Source organism: Tamandua tetradactyla, chromosome 11 (assembly GCF_023851605.1).
Source record: "Tamandua tetradactyla isolate mTamTet1 chromosome 11, mTamTet1.pri, whole genome shotgun sequence".
Lineage (NCBI taxonomy): Eukaryota > Metazoa > Chordata > Mammalia > Pilosa > Myrmecophagidae > Tamandua > Tamandua tetradactyla.
The window spans coordinates 4533275-4542980 of record NC_135337.1 but is presented as its reverse complement, the minus strand read 5'-3'; the positions used below and the strand labels follow the sequence as shown (position 1 = coordinate 4542980).

Here is a 9706-nt window from a genome sequence, read left to right as displayed (position 1 = left end):
AGCTTTTAGATATTGCAGATTAATAAATTATGTGTTGGTTCCATTAAGGTACCTGTCATTTCCAGCTGTTTGGAATGGGTAGGAAATATTCATGCAGGGTATTTTCCTACCCTTTAATCTTTGTATTGATGTTTCCACTATTGTGTAATAGTTCTTAATTCCTCTGAATTTTATTTGGAAAGCTGAATATCATAGGCATGACAATTTAGCATTTTGTGGAGAATATACCTACTAATCTCATGACTTAGCATATGTCACCCTTTGGCAGGAGAAGGAAGAAGAGAAGGTTTCCAGTTCTTGGGGATAAGCCCTTGAGTCTCATCTTTTCATGCTATTATCAGTCAGTGGATCATAATTAATTCAAAGTATTTATTGGACACTGACTATGTCCAGAGTCCACACTTTAGGTAATATTAAGAGAATATAATTAATATAAGAATCCAGGTGCTCAGTGACTTGTGAATCTTTGGACTTGTTGCTCTCACCTCCATTTACTTATTCATTCATTCACTGAGTAACTACTTGAGCACACACTGGACTGGGCAGTGTAGCTGCAACAGTGGATAAGACAGATTCACCCTGCATCATGGAGCTGACAGTCCAGTGGGGGGGGGGGGGGGCCTGTGTGTGCAGAAAAGAACCCAGGCTATTACAGCCAGTGTGAAAACGTCTGTCAGAGGGGATGGGCAGGGTGCTGTGCGTGAAGTCACAGGGGGCATCCAGCCAGTCCAGATTGAGGAGTGCTTGCCTGGAAGCTGCACTTGAACAGTAGGCCCATTGTTTTTACTTGGATTGCGGGTTTCTTTGGCATGGCTTGTGGGGGGCAAGCTGAGGGCATGGTCCCACACCGCATGGCACACTGAGGGCAGAGGGCTTTATTGCTTTGCACTTATATTACCCTCAGCTCCAAACATTTTCCTCTCCTCCTCCAGCTAATTGCTGGAGTCCAACCCTGGCTGCACTGGAGGCACGTTGGCTGCTGCACCTCTGTGCACCCTAACGTACTACGCAAATCCTCTCAAGTCATCCCTAGCACCCTCTCTCTCCTTCAAATGTCTTCCCCTCACACTGCAGGCACTTCTAGGTCAGGAATTTCTGTGTAATTTACCTCTGTATTGCCTCCCCCCAGCAAATACCTGACATAAAGTGGTTGGTAAATTATTTGTTGAAAGCACAAATGAATGAGTGGCTGAGGAGGAGGTGAGAAGAACACATACAAGTGAAACTCTTTGAAGACAATTAGGCACAAGTCAACATTTCAATATACAAAATCCTGCAACTGCCTCCTACCCCCACCCCACTAAAGATACTACAAGGGCATCTTCTTTATCCAGAATGTATATTCCCAGAGATTGAAGACCACACCCACCAGGGATGAAATGTGTGTATGTGTGTGTGTATCTAATTTCCTCCAATAAGGAAAGTATCAGAGAAATGCTTGGATCACTAATGGTATTACCCCACTCCAATAAGAATAAATCATTCTGGACTCTTAGAAAGGCAGGTTGTGTTGGAAGGTTTCCATCAAAAAACCACCCAAGTCAACTGGGCCTGAAATTAGGGAGAAGAGAGCAAGGTCAAGCCACAAGTACAGGGTCGGATCTTGTCCTTATTTAAATTTTTGACAGTTTTGTTCATCATGGATTTCTGGCATTAATTTTGATGTTTTTAAATATTGCATTAAAAGATCATTTATCTAGGGTGCATGTGTAGTTCAGTGGTTAGAATGCCTGCCTTCCATGCAGGAATCCCAAGTTCGATTCCCTGACCATGAACCCCCCCACAAAAAAGATCATTTATCTAGGATGCATAGGCAATCCAGTGGTAGAATGCTCGCCTTCCATGCAGGAGACTCAGGTTCAATTCCCAGACCATGTGTTTCTCCCCAAAAAAGATCATTTATCTAGATTACAGAATTTTTGGTGCCCTTTAAGTATTGTGTCCATTCTCAACCCTGGCTGCTGCCCCAGGGGAGCAAACTTCACAGTACGCCTCTTGCAGGGGATACTCAAGACTCTGCAGGGAGCTACCTGTATTCAGTTATCACAGGACCTACTGGCCAATCCTCAAGGCTCACTGCTTCTCCTTCCTTTCCAGTTCTTCCTGCCCCTCTTCCTCCAGAAATCTGAGCATTTTGCATCTATCTCTCACCACACTGTGCTGTGTCTACCGCTGCTACTTCCCAGGCTCACTCTCTTTCGACTCAGCACCGTTTCACCTCCACATCTACACTTACTCTGTGTGAAGTCAGTTCCATCTACCCCTCCTCTCCCCACTGACAACTGACTTGCTTTATGCTGGAAGAGCTTTTCAAATGCCTCTCGTGAGATCCTGTCCTCTGGGCAGAAAAGGACAGACTCACTGTCTGAATCACCAAGAAGACACAGCTCCCCTGTGGAAAAAGGTTCCAAATCCTCTACAGATTTCTTTTTCTGTTTCCCGCCCTCCAATGTGTCTTCTGGATTTCATACAAAGGTTGCCAGCCAAGAATAAGGGCTGCCTGCCCTAGCTGGTTGCTGAGGTCACTCTGTCATGTCTCTTGGGGTTCCTGCCCACTATGTGCTGGGCGCACACTCAAATCTCATGACCTCTTGTAATTCTCACACATCCTGTGCTCCTTCCATGTGACAGATGGAGAAACTGAGTCCTTGGCAGATTAAGTCACACCAAGCCATCACATAACAGATCTGGAACAAAACAGAGATTTAAACCTAGTTTTTTCAACGTCAGTCTTGTGGTCATACCTTTATGCCACGAACTTCCCCTCCTCCTTCCATCCAAGACCCCCAGCAATTCACTAGCCAATCAAACGTTGATGCTTTAAAACAGCAAACTTTCACCCTAAAAAATATTCAAGTTACCCTTTCCCACCTATGCAACAACTGATAGAAAAATCCTCTCCCTCTTTATCCTAGCTAGCCTGAATTTATTCTACTTTCCTCCAGCTCTTCCATGGGGCTTTTCACAAATTCCCACTTGTGACACTGGTGAAGAATGAAATGAACTGGCGTGATCTCTCAGACCGTTGCTGGATGTTTTAAAAACACAGACATTGCAGCAGTGAGTGCGTGCATGTATTATCGTTCTTCAGCTGAACATCCTCAGAAGCTATGGATGTTATTTTTCCACTCCAGCCTGTAGAGTCTGTGGTCCCTGAGGCTGTGGGAGGCAAAGTCCTGCAGAGAAGCCATTGTTTTCCTTGCCTTTGCTGACAGCATGAGATCAGCTCAATGATAACGGCAGCTCTCCAAGACCAAGCACAAGACCAACGAGGGGACAGGAATGGAGGCAGTAAGTTGTAGGGAAAGCAGAGCAGTGGCGAGGTCCGCAACCTAACCAACAGAAGTCATGCCTTTTCTGGGAAACTGAAGTACTGCACATTTGAGTGCCTAATGGGTTTTGAGTTCCCAGTGTGTGTGTGTGTGGGGGGGGGGGGGTGCCAGGAGCAGAGAAGGCATTGTGACCACAAGCCACTTCAATCCCTACCTGAGATCCCCATTGAGCATACCTGGAGGGGCTCCAAAGTGGGCAACCCCAAAGCTGATGTGGATTTCGGAGGCCCTAGGGAACACCCATCTTTGCAAGGTTCTCCAGGAGGCATCAATTCCAGCATAAGCTCTTGTCAAGAATCAATTTAGGTGCTTTCCTTATATTATCCCATACCACCTATCCAACACATTACTGGGGTTGGTGTTTTATGCCCCTGTTTTATAGAGGGAAAAAGTGAGACTCAGAAGATATGGTCATGCACCCCTTAAGAGGTAGGGCAAATCCAAACCCAGTTTTGTTTGATTCCGAAGTACACACTCTTTACTACACCATTTTGTCAGCATCAGACCCCCTGGGTACCCATTGTGCCAGTCATCCCTAGCTAGAAGTCACCTTTCATTCATTCATTCAGCATTCAACAATATTTATTGAGCATCTACATTGTGCCAGACCTTTTGCTAGACACTGGGGCTTCACTGATGAAAAAGACATGGAACCTGCTCTCATGGAACTTTGACTCTAATGGATGAGTGCCAGCAAGTTAAGGCTACCCCTCATGAGGGCTACTGGTCAAGGGGGATGATGGTTGCTGAAACTCAGCTCATGCACCACTAAGCTCTGTGACTGCAGAGCTGCATCCATTCAAATGAAGCAATTTTTAAAACTTTTCCTAAAGCACATTATCTGACATTCCCATCTCCCTTCAACTTTTCAAGTCAATGTCATGCTGAAAGACATCCCCATTCCATGTGCACAACCCTTAGTGCTCAAGGAATGTGAATCTATATTAGGGCAGATTCTGCACAGTAAGGAAATCAGAAGCAAGTCCAAGGAGGTATGGCCTGGCCCCTTCGACCCCAGCTCATGAGATCCACATCCACTTTCAGGGAATCTTGGCCAATCAGTCCATGATTAGAATTCATTTCCACCATCCTTCCACCCTCTCTGTATCTCCTCTCACCCCCCAACTTCTTCAGACACCCCCACTCCTGTCCCGGCAAAGTGCCTGGGTGAATATGATCTCCAGCAATTCCCAAAGATAATAGTCTCATCTCAGAAGAAAACTGAGTCCCTTGCTTGACCCCGGACCTACAGGCTTTCTGCCCAGAATTGTCAGACCCCAAAGGAACCAAAAGGAAACTTTCAGAGATATTACCGCAGGGGATGAGGGAGAAGAAAAGCAGAGATGACAGCAAAGGCTGAGTAATTAGGATGGTGTTCCTGCTCAAAGAAACAAAGACTAAAGGAGAAATGCTTTAGGAAGAAGGATGAGTTCTTTCTGTGTGCTAAGTTATAAGCACAGAATGGCTTATATTTATAGAGCCTTATATATGAGGCATTGAGTATAATTCTTACAAAACCCTTTTTTGGATGAAGAAATTGATACCCAAAGAAGACAATTTGGTCAAGATTACACTGCTAGGAACTCACAGAGCTGGAGCAAGGCAAACACGGGTCTGTTTGACTCAAAAAGAGTGCTATTGATCGGTGTTCTGGCTTAGGAGGAGATTCTCAGCCCTCAGACAAAGATCAGGAAATGGGGGCAAGAAACAGTGAGGTAGATGGAGAGAAGGGAAAGAAGAGAGGTCCAAGGTGGTTGAAGGCAGACCCAAATAACTTCTCATTGGTAAAATAAAATACAACTACTACAACTAGCTTATACATGGATTTCATGAGTCTCAGCCTCTAAAGAAGATGTCAGAGCTGGAACGAACCTTTGCACTCCAGTGCAGCCTCTCAATTTACAGCTGAGGTAATAGAAGCCTTGAGACATCGAATGGCTTCTCCAAGGTTCCTCAGGCTGTTACTGAGGCAGAGCCATGGTTAGGTCCCAAGTCTCCTGACCCTCAGGCCTAGTAATTTCCACCACACTTGCATCACTGAGATCATTATTATCAGGGGCAACAGGACTATGAAGAGTTGCGGCCACTGTCTAGTTATCTAGCACATGCCACCCCGTCAGCCATCTTAGTTTCGCGGCTTGAAGCAAACGAAACTATGTTTGCTTCCCCAGTCACATGAGTGAAAGGGGAATGGAAAATTCCAAGTCAGTGAACACCTCCTCCAGGTATCCTTCTTCATCAGCCCTGCCTTCAGAGGCTCCCAGGCCCTTTTGTCCCCCCACCAGTTAATATTTCACTTTGGTGAGACTTCAGGGAACAAAGAACACTGAAGCTGGCCTTGAGGGGTCAAAGGTAGGCAGCCCATGGTTCCCGATCCTGCTCATAAATAAGAACGGGGAGAATGTACTTTGGATAATAAAGCAGCTCGGCCTCCCACAGCACAGCTGGGAGAGCTATTCATAGAAAAGTATGCTATTTGCGTCTGCCTGGCCTTTGAATTAGGCTCACCTAGCTGAGGCTGCTTTCCCCAAAGATGTGAGTCATGCTCCTCATTCACCAGCAAGGAGTGGCTGGGGGCAAAGGAGAATTTCCTCTCTGGGCCAGCTGAGTGAATGCAGGGAATGGAAATGACCCCCTAAGGTCAGTCTCCTTCTCCTTGGCAAGGAGAGCTTAGGATCAAGAAAGCTGATTTGGAAGTTCTATCAGCCTGATTCTCCTCCATATAGGAGCAAGCGGTGCTTTCTTGGACCCTTCTTAATTTCCTCTCATGTCCAGACTCCCCGTTGGAGTAGAGGGGACAATTCATAGCACCCAGGGAACCAGCCCCCCCCACATCTCAAGTGCCTGGGAGAGCTAACCAAACACTGTGGAAGGGTAGCGCCCCATTGTCAGATTGTGCCCCTAACTTTACCTCCTCCCAGATACCATATTACAGAGCTTACCAGCTGCGGTCTTAAGGGCTGAGGTTGTGTAGGGGATGGAGGAGTGGACGAACCTTCTGTGCTTGGCGCCAGGGCCCCAATGAAATGTCACCCACCAAACTTCCTTCTTCTAATAGCTCCTCTGGTCCAGAGGAGCTCCAGGAGGTGAGATCCAGGCTTAAGCCCCCTTCATCCAAAGAGCCCTGAAATGGTGACCCCAGGACCTCACTGGAGAGTCATCTCCACTCCACAGTGACCCTGATGGTTCAGGCTAGTTCTTTGGGCCCACAAGAAAAATCCCAGCTCCAAAATTGACATTTGGAGTCAATCAGATCCAAAGGGTTAGGAAAGGGCTCAGTCCTCGCTCCATTGACCTCTACCCTTTCCTATATTGTGTGCTCTTTTCCTTTGCTCTCCTGAACCGGTGGGCCTCTGTACACCACTGTGCTGGCATTTACAATCGACATGGGTACCCATACCCCTAATAAATAGTTGTATTTATTAGGGGTCGGCATTGATCAATACCTCAGCTCCCCAGCCGGACCATAAGCTTCGAAAGAGAACATGCCAGGTCTTCACCTTTGTATCCACACTCACATCTCTTTAACTAGTAGACTCTGCTCCTTGCGGGCAGGGACCTGTCATCTCTGCATTTCCACGAGGCCTCGTGTGGACTCTGACACATTGTGGGTACATGATCAGTGTTGCCGATTTCGAATTGCCCAATTTGAAAAAAGAACTTTCTAAATGAGTCAACATTATGACATTGTGGACATGGACATGGACGAAAACCAGTTGATGCATTTGAAATTGACACTAATGAACACATGCCCTCAGAGGCTATGGATAAATAGGTTGATCCAAATTCCATTAAGAAAACTGGTGACCTTATTAGAAATTAAACTTTGTACCATTCTGCATGGGCTGAGGTCGTCCAGGTGTGGAAGGCATGGCATTTAAGCTGCCTTCCCAGTGGAAGGGTTGGGCCTACTGCTAAATCATTCTTTCATTTGAAATTTCTGTCGCCTATTTTGTGCCAGGCCCTGTGCTGGATGCTGAGTATTCAAAGTAAAATAAGTTGCAGGTGGACCCTGCCTGGAGGGCTCACGTCTAGTGGGGCTGAAGGCACATTCACAGGGAAAGCATTGCACGAAGCCAGGATCTGCTTTAGAAAGTATTGTCTAAGCTCCATGGGAGTGATGAGGGAGCTGGGGAATTCTTCTCGGGGATCAAGAAGAGAGGATGAAATTAGGGTGAGCCTCCCAGAGGAGCTGATGTTTGAAGGATGCACAGATCTCGATGGACAGTTGCATAAGCTAGACAGGCAGGTGTATCAAGAGCACTGCTGGGGCACTAATGTGGGGAGAGCGTGTCTCAACCAAGCTGATTCCCTGGACCCTGAGTAGCTATTATAATGCCCCTGTGATTAAAAAAAAAAAGCCATCATATCAAGGCCTGCAGGTTTCCTTATCATCTCATCAAGTGCAGCAGGAATCATCCTGATGTCACAAGCAAATTGGCTACTTGTCCCTTCAGTGAGCACCACCAGGTTCTTTGGGCTGAAATTATCCATCATACGTCAAGCTGTGATGACAAAAGCTGTATGGAGCAGGATGTTATCAACCAACCCAGGAACCTTGGACACAGAGCCTCTGGCTGAGAGCACATGGCAGTGCCCTCCCTGCCATGAAGACTGGGATAGAGGTTGTGGGAAGAGACCAGCACCACATCTGTCAGGGCCACAGCCATTTACTGTGGCAGCAACAGCCCTGCAAGCAGCATAGTTCTGGAACGTGAGAGTAACCTGGCATCAGGCATGTGAGTTCCCAGGTCTCTGCCATATGTTCCGCCATGGAAAAACAATGGAAATGCACAATAACTGAATGTCTATCTCGTCAAATGCCAGACCCAAGAGGACTCTTGCATCTTCCTGCTACCAGTGGGTTCTTCATTCTTCTCCTAATCTAATTATAGAAAGATAAACTATCCGTGACTTATAAAAAAATACAAACAAAGGCATCGAGAGCTTACATGGCCTCCGGAATTCCACAACGTCCTCTGCTCCTTCTGTGGCTGATGGCTGGTGTCAGACCAAGGTCAGGATGGCACCTTTGCCTGGAGATCAAGGCATTTCCTTCTCCCTGATATGTCGGTTTGTTTCAAGGGCCCTTCCTGTCTGAAAATAGCTGGCTGGATTCATTTCCCCATCTCTCCCAGAGGCCAGCGATGGGTGCACACACCCATCTACAGGACAGAAATCATAGCTGTAAAACTGAACCCACAGCACAAGAGACACCCTCAGCAGCCTGGCGAGAGGCCATGCCTGACCACACCCGGAAGTCCGAAGGCTAAGTATGGACACACCCTCTCCAGTCCTCTCGCTCTCAAGTGACTAAGAACTATCATAACATCCTATAGATATCCTTTTTTAGCTCACGGTGTACTGGAGTGGCGAGCAGGAAGTACCTGAAACTGTTGAGCTGGGTTCCAGTAGCCTGGATCCTTGAAGACAGTGGTATAACTCTGCAGCTTTTACAGTGTGACCGTGTGATGGTGGAAACCTTGTGTCTGATGCCCCTTTTATCCAGGGTATGGATGGATGAGTACAAAACATAAATAAGGATAAAATAAGAACTTTATTGTAATAAAAGCTGTAAAAGCACTGAGCTTTAACCTCACTAGAGTCACACTTTTCAGGTCTTGGCAACTCGAATAGGGTTTTGCAACTCGGCCTCTTGAACAACCCAAGGTCTGCCAGGCACTTCCACAGCGGCCTCCTGCTTGGGTTAATGGAGACTGAGAACTTTCCAGCATCCTGGGCCCTGGGAAGAATGCATGAGTGTGCCCTCCAGCGCTCACCAGCTGACACGGTGTTTTCCTCTGGATTAATGAAGCGCAGTGGAATTTTGAGCTGTTGTTGTAATGATTAATGTGTCGGATCAATACCACAGGAGAGGCAAGCAGGAAAGTGATGGGAGGAAAGGGTGGGAAGGGTAGAGAGGTGGCAAAACCAGAGATGGAGGAAAGGAAGGACAGGGAAGAAGTAGAGGGTGGCCACCCTTACTCCTGAGATTTGTATTGGGGTCAAACAGGACTGAGCACATTTTGGGGGTCACCTCCTGCCCACATGGATGGGACATTGGGCCTCGTCAGTTCCCTGCAGAGAGGTCTCTGGGAAAGAGTTACTAATAAAAGGTTCTGCATCTTTTGGGCATTGTGGACCCTTGAAAATTTGAGGAAAGGTATGTATGGGCTGTCTCCTTCAGAAAAACATGCCCAAAGTGAAATTTTGCATCCGGGCTCAGGGAGGTCATTAGCACCCTGGACCTTTGTTAAAAACAAACAAACAGACCAACCAAAATGCAGCCCTGTGTTCAGCTGATGGAGTTAGCAGCTGGGACTGCTGTCACCTCTGTCAGCACCCTCCCGAGCAGCGTGATGCCTTTCAGAAAC

The 9706-nt window shown here is 46.9% G+C and overlaps 1 pseudogene; it reads left to right on the top strand.

Annotated features, from left to right (window-relative positions):
* Positions 1 to 7443: 7443 nt before the first annotated feature.
* Positions 7444 to 8132, top strand: LOC143650998 (gametocyte-specific factor 1 pseudogene; annotated as a pseudogene).
* Positions 8133 to 9706: the final 1574 nt, after the last annotated feature.